The 15,500-nt window shown below is 44.6% G+C and overlaps 1 protein-coding gene and 1 pseudogene across 6 annotated transcripts in view; one reads left to right on the forward strand and one right to left on the reverse strand.

Moving 5' to 3' along the window:
* IGF2BP2 (insulin like growth factor 2 mRNA binding protein 2) overlaps positions 1–15,500 on the forward strand; it is a 176,343-nt gene that overhangs the window by 25,773 nt on the left and 135,070 nt on the right. The gene's annotated exons all lie outside the window — the stretch shown is intronic.
* On the reverse strand, positions 5,008–6,397 carry LOC116564913 (annotated as a pseudogene).

A 15,500-nucleotide genomic window follows, 5' to 3' on the forward strand; every position in this document is an offset into this window, starting at 1 on the left:
TGTTTTTGAGACGGAGTCTTGCTCTGTCGTCCAGGCTGGAGTGCAGTGGCACCATCTTGGCTCACTATAACCTCTGCCTCCTGCATTCAAGCAGTTCTTGTGCATCAGCCTTTCGAGTTGCTGGGATTATAGGTGCACACCACCACGCCCAGCTAATTTTTGTATTTTTAGTGGAGTTGGTATTTCACCATGTTGGCTAGGCTGCTCTTGAACTCTTGACGTCAGATGATCCACCCAAAGTGCTAGGATTACAGGTGTGAGCTACTAGGCCCAGCCTGGTTTTGCTTTTGAGACGGTCTTGCTCTGTTGCCCAGGGCTGAAGGCAGTGATAAAATCACAGCTTACTGCAGCCTCTACCTCCTGGCCTCAAGCGATTCTCCCACCTTAGCTTTCCAAGTAGCTGGGACCACAGGCACATGCCACCACAGCTGGCTAATTCTTGCTTTTGTAGATATGGGGTTTTGCTGTTTTGCCTGGGCTGGTCTTGTAGTGCTGGGCTCAAGTGATCTGCCTGACTCGACCTCCCAGAATGTTGGGATTACAGGCGTGAGCCACTGTGCCTGGCCTGCAGCTTCTTTCTCCTGAATGTTGAGTGAAGAAGAACTTGGAGCCAGGTGCAGTGGTTCAAGACCAGCCTGGGCAACATGGCAAAACCCTGACTCTAGACAAAATATAAGAATTAGATTAGTGCGGTGGTGTGTGCCTGTAGTCTCAGCTTCTTGTAAAGCTAAGGTGGAGGTTGCTTGAGCTTGAGAGCCAAGACTGCACCACTGTACTCCATTCAACCTGGATGACCGAGTAAGACTCTGTCTCAAAAAGAAAAAAGAAAGAAAAACTTAGTTATATTTTGTGTACTCAGGGATTTCTTGAACAGGTAGTCTCTGCTTTTTAGGGTGTTACATTCATAAAAAACTTCCTCATAGCCAGGCGTGGTGGCTCACGCCTGTAATCTCAGCACTTTGGGAGGCTGAGGCAGGTGGATCACCTGAGGTTATGAGTTCAAGACCAGCCTGGCCAACATGGTGAAACCCTGTCTTTAAAAAATGAAAAAAAAAAAAAAAATAAAAATAAAATGAACAACTTCCTCATAAAAGCAGGTGTTTTAAAGCAAGTGGTGTTTTCCCACAGGAAAAATGCCATATTTGGGTGTTAACTTCCTGAACAAGGCCTTGGCATCAAATAAATCATGGATGGGACCAATAATATGTCATAAAATCAACAATACAATAACAAACCTCCATAGTCATTAAAAACATTAAATTATGCTCCAGGTCCAGTAAAATCGGCATGAATGTTGTATAAGAAAAATGCATGTGGTCACAGGAACACAGTTTTCTGAGTCTATTATATAATAAATATTAACACTATTTGTACTCTTAGATTTGGAGAGGAAAGAACTGGATAGCCTAAGTCTCTGAAAATGTTCAAGGAAGTCTTTAGTGGATGCTTTTTCCCACTGCAGATTTCCTGGGAGTAAACCTGGAGGTAGATAAAACATTGGGGCCCAGTCATTGTTATTATTGGAGGTGGTGAGAATGTGGTGTGTTTTTCCCTGAAAAGCAATTTTTTTTTCTTGAGACAAGAGTCTTGCTTTGTTGCCCAGGAGTGCAGTGGCGCAATCTCGGCTCACTGCAGCCTCTGCCTCCTGGGTTCAAGCAATTCTTTTGCCTCAGCCTCCTGAGTAGCTGGGATTACAGGCCATCACTGCCACTCCCTGCTAATTATATATTTTTAATAGAGACGGGATTTTACTTTGTTGGCCAGGCTGGTCTTGAACTCCCGACCTGCCTTGTCCTCCCAAAGTGTTGGGATTACAGGTATGAGCCTGGCCTTTTTTTTTTTTTTTTTTTTTTTAAAAAAAAAGAGACAGGGTCTCACTGTAACTACCTAGGCTGGAGTGATCTTGGCTTGCTGCAGCCTTAACCTCACCAGGCTTAGGTGGTTCTCCCACCCTTAGCCTCCTGAGTGGCTGGGACTACAGACATGCATCACCACGTCTGGCTAATTTTTTGGTATTTTTTGTAGAGACAGAGTTTTGCCATGTTGCCAGGTTGGTCTTGAACTCCTGGGCCCAGGTAATCCCGATCCCCCACAGTGCTGGGATTATTGGCATGAGCCCCTGTGCCTGGCCTCTGAAAAGCGTTTTCTTGTTAAGACAGAGTCTTGCTCTGTCGGCCAGGCTGGAGTGCAGTGGCGCGATCTCACCCCACTGCAACCTCTGCCCCCTGGGTTCAAGCAGTTCTCTTGCCTCAGTTTCGAGAGTATCTGGGACTACAGGCGCATGCTGCCACACCCAGCTAAGTTTTTGTATTTTTTTTACTAGAGACAGGGTTTCACTGTGTTGCCCGGCTGGTTTCGAACTCCTGAGCTCCGCCTGCATCCACCTCCCAAGGTGCTGGGATTACAGGTGTGAGCCACTGTGCCTGGCCTCTGAAAAGCATTTTTAAATGAAGGGACTGATGCATAATTTCTCCTTCTATTTTGAGTTTCTTCAAAGCTCTGCTTGTCAGCTGAAATAAAGGTGAAAAAATGAAGCCAGCAAACTCCACTCTTAACTGAAAAGCCAGGCATTAGTTGTTGGATCATTAGGCCTGCTTTCTAGGAGAGGATCTTCAGATGTTCTCTTTGGGGTGTCCAAGTTGGCATAGTCTTGGAAGAGTGTGGACAAATGGTGTGGCCGAAAGAGTACTGGACGTGGGGTCAGAAGACCTGGTCCAGCCTGGCTGTGCTTACTGCCTGTGCGCCTCTGGATAGGACACTCTGAGCGTTCGCCTCTCTTACTTGCGTTGTGAGCACAAACACCTACCTGGAAGAATCGTAAGGACTGAGCAGGCTCATGTGTGTCATTGTACACAGCACAGGAAGCTTTTGATAAGTAATTGAAATATTGTTTGGTGAAGTGAACATGGAGAATTCTGTCTCTGACACTTCTTGTCCCTGAAGTAGAGAGCCTGCTTTTGGTGCTACCTAAGCAGAAATGGTTCTAGGGAAGCTGGGAGAAGCAGGGTAGGGCAGTGTGTTTCTCACTCTGCAAATCCTTCCTGGGAGGCCTGAGAGTGGATGGGATTTGGAGTGTGTTGTTGGTGTTGTACCTGGAATCTAATGTGCATCTTGACTGAGAATGCATTGCCAGATCCTGATGACAACAGCATGTTGCTCAGTAACTGAAGGATTGTTTGGACCAAACTGCTGTAGCAAACTTTTCTTGGCAGGTATGCCCTGTTGATACTGAGCCCAATGTGCATTGATAGTTTTACACTGCCTACTACAAAGTAAACACAAGTTCACAGTGACCCTGAGTAAGCCGTGACTCAGAGTATACAGGTACTGTACTACACTCTAGATATTCTAAAGCTGTTATCAAATAAATGTAGTGTTGGGAAAATTACTGCCTGTTACATTATGTTAGTTTCAGTTTTTTTGTTTTTTTTTTTTTCCCCTAGCTTAGGAGATGTTCTTGTTGTCTCTGGAATCTTTTTTTTTTTTTTTTTTTTTTTTTTTAAATGGAGTGTCACTCTGCCGCCTACCATGGAGTGCAGTGGCTCGATCTCAGCTCATTGCAACCTACGCCTCTCAGGTTCAAATGATTCTCCTACCTCATCCCCTCCTGAATAGCTGGGATTACAGGCGTATGTCACCATGCCCAGCTAATTTTTGTACTTTAAGTGGAGACAGGGTTTTGCCATGTTGGCCATGCTGGTCTCCAACTCCTGACCTCAAGTGATCTGCCCACCTTGTCCTCCTAAAATACTGGGATAACAGGTGTGAGCCACCATACCCCACCTGTTCCTGGAACTCTTGTTTCAAGAATACACTAGATTCTTTAGCTAGAAATGGTTCTTTAAGTTCTAACATGCAAACTGGGTCTAAGGAAAAGAAAAAATGATTAAAAAACATAGCAATCCTTAAAATAAGTTTTTTCATAGAACCCACAAAATCTATAGACCTTAGGGATTATCTAGGCTACTCTTCCCTGCCTGTGGAAATTCATACTCAGACATCAAAAAGCATGTCCCATGTTAATGTTGGATATTACTAGAAAGCTATCCTCCTGGCCCGGCGAAGTGGCTTATGCCTGTAATCCCAGGTGTTTGGGAGGCTGCGGCAGGCAGATCACAAAGTGAGGAGTTCGAGACCAGCCTGGCCAATATGGTGATACCCTATCTTTACTAAAAACAAATTACTGGGGTGTGGTGGCATACACCTACAGGTCCCAGCTACTCAGGAGGCTGAGGCAGAAAACTTGCTTGAACCCAGGAGGTAGAGGTTGTGGTGAGCCGAGATCGTGCCGCTGTGCTATAGCCTGGGCAACAGTAAGACTCTGTCTCAAAAAAAAAAAAAAAAAAAAAAAGGAAAAACAAAAGAAAGTTATTCTCCTCAGTCCTGTGCTTTTTGTGTTTTTTTCCTCTACATTATACAATCTCCAAATCATACATCATACAATCTATATCATACAATCTACATCATATAATCTTTTTTATATAGTTTGTCATGTTGAAGTAAAGCTAAGTTTAAGAACGAAACAGGGCCGGGCACGGTGGCTCACGCCTGTAATCCCAGCACTTTGGGAGGCCGAGACGGGTGGATCACGAGGTCAAGAGATCGAGACCATCCTGGTCAACATGGTGAAACCCCGTCTCTACTAAAAATACAAAAAATTAGCTGGGCATGGTGGCGTGTGCCTGTAATCCCAGCTACTCAGGAGGCTGAGGCAGGAGAATTGCCTGAACCCAGGAGGCAGAGGTTGCGGTGAGCCGAGATCGCGCCATTGCACTCCAGCCTGGGTAACGAGAGCGAAACTCCGTCTCAAAAAAAAAAAAAAAAAAAAAAAAGAACAAAACACTGATATGACTATTTAAAAATTAGCAAATGATACCATAGAAACATTGATAACGTAAATTTTTAAGATGCTGCATGTTAGATTTAGTTGGCAAAGACCACATTTAGCAGTAAGCATGAGTTTAGCCTTCCATGTAGAAACCAGATACATGAAACTGTAGGGAAAAAAAAAAAAAAAGCTTCCTATTGTTTGAAAATGCCAGTTTAATGTAAGATCATAAAAATGGGTAGATTTTTGCATAAAAGAACTGGCTGTACAAGAGTACTCCCTTTCACAGTATTGCTTTTTACTTCATATGCAAGTTATTGATGATGCTGTAGGATTTAACTGTTAACAGCACTAAAAGGGAACTATTGATGGGAAGATATTGAGAGGAAGAGACAGAAAAAGGAAAAAGGAATATAAGTAAGGCAATTTTTCTTAAAAGTACAGTGAGCTTAATGGTGTTCTAGGAAGACAAGATAAAAATTACTCAAGGCTAGCTTGGTTCTCACTGAATAAAAACAATGGACTAAATGCTGAGCTCCTTCTGGGTGGATCTAATAATCAATACCTTGGTCGCTATGTTGGTACTCTCTGGGGTAGTCAGCTTGGTACTTGCCATACTACTCATCGGGATATTCTGCCTAGTAACCACTGTCACTGATTTCCGAACCATTTGTTCCTGTTCCTTGGCTTTCGTTGTGAATGACAGGTTCTGTCGGAGCAGCACAGTATTTGGGATCATATACTTGCTGCCCAAGCCCATACACGCTCATTCCTTTCTGGGAAGCGACTTTGTTGGTACCCATATGTAGAGAAATTGTCAAGTTGTCCACTGGCTGTAATATTAGCTTCAGATCACAGATGTCTCTTCTGGTACCTGGTGCTAACATCCCTGCCTGGCTGGCTCCTTTGTTAGTGCCCATCTGTAGACTAACTGTGGTCTGGTCAGAAGGTTTGTCACTTTGCATTTTGGGATCATAAAGATGCCTCCTAGTCCCATAAGCTGTCATACCTGCCTGGCTGGCACATTTCTTGGTTCCCATCTGTAGACCAATTACACTTTGGCCAGCTTTTAATTTCCCTTCATCAAAATGTCTTGTTTGTGTTTCTGCATACTTAACTCCAACGTCAGTGGTTGTATGGAATCCTTTTGTTTTAGCCAGACCTGCTAGAGCCACCAGAGTCATCTGAACCTGGGTCATGTTTCCAGTCTCAGACAGATCATTTACTTCAAGTATGTCATGTGGCTTCATTCCATAAGCCTGAATAGCTTTAATAAAGTCGCCAATATTCTCCAACTGTGGCCAGTTTAATGAGGACTCGTTGACCTTCACTGAGCCTGGCTGTAGCTTGTTTCTGAGTTCGCAGAAGATGATGCCATCTTTTAGGCCCAGCTGGAAGTTGGTGCCAATGCTCATGCCTGTCACATCTTCTATCCAATTGTGAAGATCATCTTCTGCCTGATGATCATACTTGGAAGCGATCTTGTTCTTGACCTCAGCCGAGAGCCCATAGGAAGGGCCCTTGTTGAAGAGGGTCATGGTGGTTCAGGCGGTGGGAAGAGGCTGTGCTGGGTCCCGCATCTCTCCCTGCCCCTGGCCCCGAGGAGTGGCCGCCTTGGGGGATGCTCGGAGCTGGCTCCTCTGGGCGGTGCAGGAGATGGTCATGGCCTTGGGGCGTGGATGGTGCCTGGGCGACTGGGTCCGACTCGGTGCCACAGAGCCTCGGGGTCCGCTCCGAAGCGCCTGGCTCCTTGATCGCTGCCTCACTCTTTCTTGTTTTTTGAGACAGAGGCTCTTTCTGTTGCCCAGGCTGGAGTGTAGTGGCACAATCTTGTCTCACTGCAACCTCTCCCTCCTGGGTTCAAGCAGTTCTCCTGTCTGTCTCCTGAGTACCTGGGATTACAGGCACCGGCCACCACACCTAGCTAATTTTTATATTTTTAGTAGAGAGGGGGTTTCACCATATTTGCCAGGCTGGTCTCGAATTCCTGACCTCAGGTGATTCACCCGCCTCCGCCTTCCAAAGTGCCGGGATCACAGACGTGAGCCACTGCTCCCACCTTCATTTTCTTAAAGAATTCACCAACCCAGAATGGGGTTTAGTTTCCTCTTTGTCTCTTTCAAGACACATTTGAAAATAGCACTGGTACATCGTGTGATCTGGCAATTGCATTGCGAGGTGTGTGCCTAAAAGAGTTGAAAGCAGGGACTGGAATAGATGTTTGTATAGCCGTTCTAAGGCAGTATTATTTGCAATGGTCAACATGTAGAAGCAGCCCAAGTGTCCATGGCCAGGTGACCAGAGAAACAAATGTGGTACATACATACAGTGGAATATTATTCAGCCTTAAGGGGGAAGGGAATTTTGACACATGCTGCCATGAAGACATTTTGCTAATGAAATAAGTCACAAGAGGATAAGCACTATGTGATTCCACTGATAGACGGTAGCTAGAGTTGTCTAATTCATAGAAACAGAAAGTAAAATGGTAGTTGCCCAGGGGCTTGAGGAGGGGAAATTATGAGTACAGAGTTTTAGTTTGGGAAGGCGAAAGAAGCTCTGAGATGGATGGTGGTGATGGTGTGAATATACTTAACACCACTGAGCTGTTTACCTAAAAATTGTTAAAATAGTAAATTTTATGTGTGTTTTTATCACAATGAAAAAAAGATCGAAGAAAAAAGATGTGACCTCCAGATAAAGCCAGTGGTGTGAAAGGCTTAAAGAGAAGCACTGTTGGGAAGGGAACTCTGGATGTGCATGGATACTTGAATGAGATGGTAAGGTCTGGGGTGAGGAATACTGGCCTGAGCCCTGTCTAATCTGGCTCTGTCATTAACCAGCTCTGTGATCCCTCATTGGACTTAGTTTTCTCATCAGTAATGTCAGGAGGTAAGCTGGCTGGTACTCAACCTTCCTATCCTAGAATTCTGTGAGTCTATGATTAAGTCCTTAGCAAATAAATAATTATTTAGGAACAACTGCTTGTGTGAGGATAAGAAGGCAGACATGTTTATGAGGGTAGCCCGAGTCTCAAGAATCTGCCCTGGGCCAGGTGTGGTGGCTCACACCTATGATCCCAGCACTTTGGGAGGCCGAGGCGGGCAAATCATGAGATTAGGAGTTTGAAACCAGCCTGGCCAACATGGTGAGACCCTGTCTCTACTAAAAACACAAAAAATTAGCTGAGTGTGGTGGAGGGTGCCTGTAATCCCAGCTACCGAGGCTGAGGCAGGAGAATCGCTTGAACCCAGGAGGCAGAGGGAGCCAAGATCGCACTGCTGCACTCCAGCCGAGGGGACAATGCGAGATGCCTTCTCAAAAACAAAAATGTTTCTTACTGCCTCAGCATGGGTCTGTTCCTCTCACGTTTTCCTTATTTTCAGCAACCCATTACAGCTAGGCCAATGTGTCAATTATATCAAAGTTGTTTCTTTTTGGTTTGGAGCATGCAATTTGGTACCAAGTTAGTATGTCCCCTAAGGTTTTATGTAGGCTCATGTTAGCAGAGCTTTGCTTTCATTACGCACACACAGACTGTCAGGTTGAAACCCACAGTGCCATTGTGGTCAGCATGTGGATATGTTGGGTGAGAGGAGGTATAGACAGCTTAGCGTGAAAAATAGAGACCATTTTACTGGGCAAGGTGCTTTACATGGACTATCACTGATCTCCCAACACCCCTCTGGTGGTAGCCTTATTCCTCAGGAGAAGAGACTGATGTTCAGACAGATTGTCACTCTCCCAAGGCCACTAGTGAGACAGGTGACAAACCTTAGATGTGAACTTAACATCAATCTTAACTGCAAAACTTGTATTCTTGGCTGGGTGCAGTGGCTCACGCCTGTAATCCCAGCACTTTGGGAGGCCGAAGCCGGCGGATCACCTGAGGTCAGCAGTTCAAGACCAGGCTGGCCAACATGGTGAAACCCCATCTCTACTAAAAATACAAAAAAATTAGCTGGATGTGGTGGCGTGTGCCCTGTAATCCCAGCTACTTGGGAGGCTGAAGCAGGAGCATCGCTTGAATCTGGGAAGCGGAGGTTGAGGTGAGCTGAGATTGCGCCATTGCACTCCAGCCTGGGCGATAAAGTGAAACTCCGTCTTAAAAAACAGCAACAACAACAAAAACCTAACTTGTATTCTTTCTGCCACACCACACCTTTTTCCCCCTGCAGAATGCGCTGGAGTACAAACACTCCTTAATATAGAAAGCCATTATAATTGTGCAGTTTGATAATTCAAGAAGACTATAATAGAATCCGTAGCCAGCCACGTTTGTAACTACCCCTGTAATGTGCTGAGATCGGAATCGTTTGAAGATGTTGAGCCATGTTTGTGATCAGCATAACCAGAGTGTTGAGCACCCCTTGTGTGCCATTGTGTGCTAAAGCAGCAGAATATCCTGGCTGAGAGGGAAGAGGAAGAGCTGCGGGCTGCTCGCGAGAGGGTCTTGTGTGCTGTGGGAACTGTCATGGGAGTCCAGTGCTGCTGCTACTTTGCAGGCCTCTCTCTGTGGTACCTTTGGGGAATGCTGATGGTGTGACCAGCTAGTCTCATTTTGATTGCACTGGCATGTTTTTAAGTAGTAGTGGCTCTTAATCTTTTTAACTTCTACTCTAATTTTGTATGGAATAGGTCTTGGGGTTTATTTTCCTTTCCTATTCCACTAGTCATTCAGTTAGACTTTAACAAGTCAGAAGAGGAAGTATTAATAGAAAGAATACTCCTTGAAATTACTAATCGAGGGTGGGTCCCCTTTCTGTACCCCCTTCCCCATCAAATTTTTTGCTAAGGCTGATGTAGTATCTGACACATAATTGGTGCTCCATGGACAAATGCATGTGTAGATGAAAAAGCTTGCAGTTTTTAGAGAATCATTGTTTATATCCTTGGTAACCTTTATGCTAAATAAATACGTATGCAATCTGTTTTTAACCCTTTTTTTTTTTGGGAGTCAGAGTCAATCTGTCACCCAGGCTGGAGTGCAGTGGCATGATCTCAACTCGCTGCAACCTCTGCCTCCTGGTTTCAAGCGATTCTAGTGCTTCTGGCTTCTGAGTAGCTGGGACTATAGGTACCTGCCACCACACTGGGCTAATTTTTTTTTTTTTTTTTTTTAAGACAGAGTCTCACTGTATCCCCCAGGCTGGAGCCCAGTGATGCAATCTCAGCTCACTGTAACCTCTGCCTCCCGGGTTCAAGCGATTCTCCTGCCTCAGCCTCCTGAGTAGCTGGGACTACAGGTGTGCTAATTTTTGTGTATTTAGTAGAGAAGGGGTTTTGCCATGTTGGCCAGACTAATCTCAAACTCTTGGCCTCAGGAGATCCACCTGTCTCAGCCTCCCAAAGTGCTGGAATTACAGGTGTGACCCACCACGCCCGGCCCTGTTTTTAAACTGTTTGTGTTGAAGAGAAAAGCAGGTACTCAATTTCGAAACTAGTTGGACTTTTATTCTTTACAGCTGCTGTTTTAGAGGGGTCATAATTTGATGTTATCTGAACCCATTAAGTAATAATTTTTTTTTTTTTGAGACAGATTCTTGCTCCGTTGCCAGGCTGGAGTGCAGTGGCGTGATCTTGGCTCACTGCACTCCCTGTCTCCCAGGTTCAAGCGATTCCTCTACTTTAGCCTCCTGAATAGCTGGGACTACAGGCGCACGCCACCACACTCAGCTAATTTTTTGTATTGTAGTAGAGACGGGGTTTCACGATGTTGGCCAGGATAGTCTCGATCTCCTGACCTCGTGATAACACCCGCCTCGGCCTCCCAAAATGCTGGGATTACAGGCGTGTGTCACTGCCCCCAGTCATAATCATCTACTTTTAAACAGGATTTGCTATAGTTTGACGATTTGTCTATGATCATGTATTCAAGCAGATGGCAGTAATAGTAATATCTTTAGTAAGATGGACTTCAGTATGAGACGATACTTCTGGATTTAGTGAGGTTCAGAAATAAAGGTACAGCCCCTCTTGTCTTCAAATACTTGAATGATCCATGCCATGTATAGGCATATTGCACCTCCCATCGTTCCTTTCCGTATTTTACCCTCCTAGGATAGTCCCCACTGTCACAGCTGCCCTGTATTTATTCTCCTTCCCTCCACCTCTGCCTTAGCAGAGCTGTAATAGAAGAAGTGAAGAATTAGGAATGTGGGTGCTCGTCCCTGGAACCATAGCACTTTTGTTAGAATGTATTTTTGTGTAGAAACATTGTTATATGAATAATAGATTCTATGATACTATAAGCGGTCAGTGGCTAGTTAGGAGACTTAAGTGTATTTCAAAATCAAAGTATTCCATTGTCTTCTCTCTGTTCTTCCTTCTAAAGATGACCCCCCTTGATGAGCCCTCTGAAAGATGGCCTTCAGGTGATGTCAGCTCACTGTGGTGCACACCCGGGGGAAGGGGCTCTCTCATCTTTATCTGGGTGTCAGCAGCTGTTAGCCCAGTGCCTGGCACAGAGAACATGCCCGGAGGTCCTTGTTGAATTTGGTTGAGGTGAAGGAAGAAAAACTTACACTTTCTCAATTTTCATTCTCAGATAAATTTCTTTTTTGAGATGGAGTCTTGTGCTGTATTTCACAGGCTGGGCGCAAGCTCCTGGGCTTAAGCAGTCCTTGTGCCTCAGCCTTCCAAGTAGCTAGGATTACAGCTAGAACGTAGGTCACGCTCAAGATTTTATGTTGAACTCGTCATCAAAGCTGGAAGTAGGACATGCAGTTGGATTTATTTATCGATCCTTTTATGTACTTATCAAAGATTTGTGAATCACCTGTGATATGCCGGGCACTGCCAGACACTAAAAACACAGCAGTGGAGCAATGCAGTTCCAGCGCCAGCCCTGTAGGCAGCCTGGTGGGAGAATGTGGACTGTCATTAGACTAGCCGGGTCGGGGGTCGAGTGTCGTCTGGAAACTCCTGCCATTTTAGAAATGTATAAGCTGACCTTGAATAAGCCATTTCTAGTGGCAGAATATCTTTTCTTTCCTTAAATGCTAGTGATGAAAAGTAATTTTAAAATTGTTCAGAATTGTCCTTAACAATAAACTAATGCAGAACATGATATGGGCAGTTGACCACTACCTAGTCTTTGACTAGACAGTAATTCTTATTTCTCTACCTTTCAAATAAAGTCTTACATTAACTTGAGATATTTTTGAAAGGTAACGATCTTTTTCAAGTACTCCGCTACTAAATTATTGTCTGAGTTTTCTATTAAGGCCAACATCAAGTTTCCTTGTGGCCGGTGACTAATTTGGATCACACTGTTTTTCTTCATAGCTTCCCAATCTTAGGTAGAATTGAGCAGATTTAACGTGAACAGCTTCCTCTGGTTTCACGTGGAAAAAACAATTTTAGGAAAGAAAGGCAAGAAAATGGTAATACAGAAATCAGCAAAATAATGGGTGATCGGTGCTGGGGTTGGAAGAAAGTGACATTTTTCTTGTTATTCTCTTCGTTGTGCAAGATTTCTTTCCATAGATGAGTATAATTTACGTGGGCTGTTTGAAGAGATTACTTCTTAGCAGTTCCCTTAAAGCCCTTTGTTATGTATATCCTGAAGTCTGGTCACTTCTTCCCACTTGTTTCTGAGTATTTGATCTATACAGTGTAAAGTCACTTTTAAGATAAAAATTACTGCATTTGGGGGACTTTGGGGGACTCACTTCTGTTTAAAAGCAAAAATGATTAAACAATACATTATGTCAATCTGCCTGTTTAAGGGATTTGAGCACACCTGGTAGCAAAGAGGTTTAACCTAGTTTCTCAGATGAAAACTAGAAATGGAGGAAGGAGGAGGAAGCAGTCCAGGGTGAGCTGAGAAGCTGGTTACCTTTAGCCTACTTCTGGGGTGACGCACGTTATCCGCTAGGTCAGTCAGCCTCCTCAGCCCAAGCATTAAGATTCCTGGTTGCAGCTGGGCGTGGTGGCTCACGCCTGTAATCTCAGCACTTTGGGAAGCTGAGGCAGGCAGATCACCTGACTGAGTTCAGGAGTTCGAGACCAGCCTAGCTAACATGGTGAAACCCTGTCTCTACTAAAAATACAGAAATTAGCCTGACATGGTGGCAGGCGCTTGTAGTCCCAGCGACTGGGAAGGCTGACCAGGAGAATCAGTTGAACCTGGGAGGCGGAGCTTGCAGTGAGATTGCTCCACTGCACTCCAGCCTGGGCGACAGACTGAGGCTCTGTCTCAAAAAAAAAAAAAAAGATTCCTGGTTGCCTGTAACAGAAACTCACACGGTCTGGCTGAAGCAAAAGGGCGTTTTTTTTTTTTTTTTTTTTTTTTTTTGCTTACTTAACCAAACTGCGGGAAGAGCTGGAATGAGGTGGGTTTTAAGGACATTCTCAACCAGGGACTTGTAACACAACTGTGTGCCCTGTGCGGCTCCCTGCTCTGTCTCCCCACCTTTTCTCTCTTAGTGTTGGCTTAATTTTTGTCTTACTACAGAGAGGGTTCCTCCACATGGAAGGGGACGTGACTGTGGTCATGGCCAGTCTATAGACGTCTTTATAGCTGTGATCTGAGAGAAAACAGTATTCTTTTCCCCAGCTTGAGTTTGACAGATCCCTGGAAGAAGGCTCCCTGGCCTAGCCTAGGTCATGTGTTCGTGACAGTTCTAAGGGGTGCGTGATAGGCTCAGCTTGTGTCACATGACCAGGGAGGTCACACAGATTGATACACCCTGAGGGAACTGCTGTAAACAGATGGATACAGCAGTTTTCATGCATTTTTAGTCTATATGGGACTCAGTTCAAATAACTAGTTAGGATTCTTTCCCTAATTCATTGAAAATCTTGTACAGTCTTTGTTGATGCTGGTGCCTGTAATCCCGGCTACTCAGGAGGCTGAGGTGGGAGGACTGAATATTCACAGTGGCCTGTGAATAGCCTTTACTACAGCCTGGGCAATGTAGTGAGACCCTGTCTCAAAAAAGTAAAATGAGGCGGGGGCGCAGTGGCCCATGCCTATAATCCCAGCACTTGGAAAGCCAAGGTGGGCCGATGACCTGAGGTCAGGAGTGTGAGACCTGCCTTGGCAACATGGTGAAACCCCATCTCTACTGAAAATATAAAAATAAGCCGGGCATGGTGGTGGTGCCTGTAATCCCAGCTACTTGAGAGGCTGAGGCAGGAGAATTGCTTGAACCCAGGAGGTGGAGGCTGCAGTGAGCTGAGATTGTACCACTGCACTCCAGCCTGCGTAAAGTAAGACTGTCTCAAAAAAAAAAAAATGTCGTTTGTCAGTTTTGGACTTTACAACCAGTAGACTTGAGGTTATATTTCTATTTTACTCTGTTTTTCCATAGGAACCCAGACTAGCACCTTATGCTATAGTGTGTTCTGAAAAACTATGGTTGACTGACTGAAACAGTGGAATTAACATATCAAGGCATTGAAACATGCAGCTTTACTACTACTATTATTTTTAGAGATGGGTCTTGCTCTGTTGCCCAGCCTAAGTGTGCAGTGGCACAATCATAGTTCTCTGCAGCCTTGAACTCCTAGGCTCTAATGGTCCTCCCATGTGAGCTTCCTGAATAGCTGGGCCTGTAGGTGTGTGTCACCATGTCCAGCTAACTTTTTATTATTTATAGAGATGAGGTTTCCCTATATTGCTCAGGTTGGTCTTGAACTCCTGGGATCAAGCGATCAGCTCACCTTGGCCTCCCAAAGTGTTGGTATTATAGGTATGGTCCACTGTACCCAGCTGAAACATACAACCTTGATGACAGGGATCCTAGAATCCATCTACCTTCAATAGTTTCAGCTATAATCTGGGGTCTCCCAAATCTAAGGATCCAGCAGTAAGGGAAACACTTTTTCACATTTCTAAATACCTGGCCCTGTTCTAGGAACAGAGGATACTTCACTGAAACAGATAAGGAAGGTCCTTGATTTCATGGAACTTAGATTTATGTGAAGAAGTTCTTATATGCTAACTAGAAAGTCAAATTTCTTTTTGATTTTTGCCTGAAGTTGTATCAGTATAGAGCTTATCTTTTAAGAATGGGCTAACTCATGAATGGATCTGAAGCTCTGATTGTCAATATTTATCTTTAAGTCATTTAAAAAACAAGACAAATTATTAGTAAATGATGTTGATCTGTTGGGGAAAATAAGTGAAAGGAGTTCTTGGGGCTGAAAATGCTGAGAAGAGCATCCATCCTGGCTAAGAGCTCAGTCTTTATAGCTTCCAATCTCAGCACTCCCCTCGCAGCTTTATGACTTGTGCAAGCTGTTGTTGTTGTTGTTTTTTGGGACGGAGTTTTGCTCTTATTACCCAGGCTGGAGTGCAATGGCGCGATCTCGGCTCACTGCAACCTCCGCCTCCTGGATTCAAGCAATTCTCCTGCCTCAGCCTCCTGAGTAGCTGGGATTACAGGCAGCACTACCACGCCCAGCTAATTTTTTGTATTTTTAGTAGAGATGGGGTTTCACCATGTTGGCCAGGCTGGTCTCGAGCTCCTGACCACAAGTGGTCCATCCGCCTTGTCCTCCCAAAGTGCTGGGATTGCAGGCATGAGCTACCACGGCCAGCCTGCAGGAGCTCTTTTAGCCTCAAATTCTTCAGCTATCAAATGAAAATATCTACTCATTTTTTTTTGGTAGGTATTGAACAAAAGTAAAATATTTTTAAAATGACTTTTTTTTTTTTTAAAAT

This window comes from Sapajus apella, unplaced genomic scaffold (genome assembly GCF_009761245.1).
Source record: "Sapajus apella isolate SASKATOON/1434 unplaced genomic scaffold, GSC_monkey_1.0 scaffold38, whole genome shotgun sequence".
Lineage (NCBI taxonomy): Eukaryota > Metazoa > Chordata > Mammalia > Primates > Cebidae > Sapajus > Sapajus apella.